Consider the following 1503-nt stretch of genomic DNA (forward strand, 5'->3'; position numbering starts at 1 on the left):
CCCCCCCCCCCCCCCCCCCCCCCCCCCCCCCCCCCCCCCCCCGGGGGCGCCCAGTGAAAAGGCGCGGTACTAGGCAGTGGAGGCTGTGGAGAAGGTAGCCCCCTGCACGTCTGGCCACGGCCGCCCCCTATGGGGGTCTGGTTGCACCCAATGGGATTTCCATCCTTAAGAAGCAAAAATCCAAGGAAGACATTTATTCGCGGCCACGCAGAGGCATCTGCAGGCCTCTGGTTGTGCTGCGCGGTGTGCTCCTGAGGTACTAAGGCCAAGGCCTGGCAGGTGGGGTTTCTCTGGCGTCTGACATTTAGGACGCACAATCAATTCTATGGGTAATAACTCTTTTTTAAAAAAGAGCTTTTTTTTTTTTTTTTGACAGAGAGAGAGAGAGAAGACTGTGTGAGCCAGGGAGGGGCAGAGAGAGGGAGAGAGATAATCCCAAGCGGGCTCTGCACTGTCAGCGTAGAGCCTGACCTGGGGGTTGATCTCACGAACCGGGAGATCACGGCCTGAGTGGAAATCCAAGAGTCGGACGCCCAACTGACTCAGCCACCCAGGCATCCCTGTAATTGCTCTTAGAGTTAAACCGGGACTCACATATTTCCACCCACGTGGCTTCACACCGAAGGAGTCAACCGCCAGGAAGACGTGCAGACGAGAGTGGCTGATGGTCGCACACAACCCTTCGAGGCCTGCAGAGAGGGTCCAATCACCTTCTCGTTCTTCCTGAGTCACCTTTCTGGGGCGTCAACCGGTCTCTGGTGGAGGCAGGAGGCTGTCAGCCCCCGGGTGCCCACCGACCTCACCTGGTGGCAGCGCAGACTTCAGAATCTGCCCACGTGGACGACCAGCCGCGGGGGCCTAACCTTGAAGATGCCCGGTCCTGCCGCGCCCTGCCGCTGACCTCGGCATGCAGGTGAACGTGAACGTCTGTGTGGGGTTTTAGCTGATAACTTCTCATTCCTTAAGATAAAGGACACCATTTACCTAATCAATTAAAATAGGCAGTCAGTTTCTTACACTAGATTTTCTTTCAAGTTTACTGAAACCCATGAGAAAATACCATTTTGGTCACCATGCTCTGTTTCTTCAGCTCCCGTTTTCTCAGAGTTTCACGATTTCTGTGTTACTTAGCCTTTAAAACTTACAGTTTTGGGCATACTGCCCTTTCCCCCGAAATCGTCTGCCATGGGTAATTTCATGTGTCTGCCTGAATGGGTCCCGGGGTGCCAGGACTGAAATGACTCTGGGAGTGTCTGGATGAGAGGAGCACCCGGTTTGGTGGGTTGAGCCCTTCAAGTGTGGGTGGGTGTCGCTCAAGTCCTGGCGGGCCGGAGTAGCGCAGAAGGGTGGAGGAAGAGGGAAGGGATCCTGCTGAGTTGGGACACGGTCCCCTCCTGCCCTCGATGGCACTGCACAGGTCCTCCTGGGTCTCTCAGTCTCCATGATCCTGTGAGTAAACTCCTTATGACCAGTCTCCTTTTACACGCGTGCAGAATGACAGTC

The sequence above is a fragment of the Herpailurus yagouaroundi genome, unplaced genomic scaffold (genome assembly GCF_014898765.1).
Source record: "Herpailurus yagouaroundi ecotype Mexico unplaced genomic scaffold, PumYag 28, whole genome shotgun sequence".
Classification (NCBI taxonomy): Eukaryota; Metazoa; Chordata; class Mammalia; order Carnivora; family Felidae; genus Herpailurus; species Herpailurus yagouaroundi.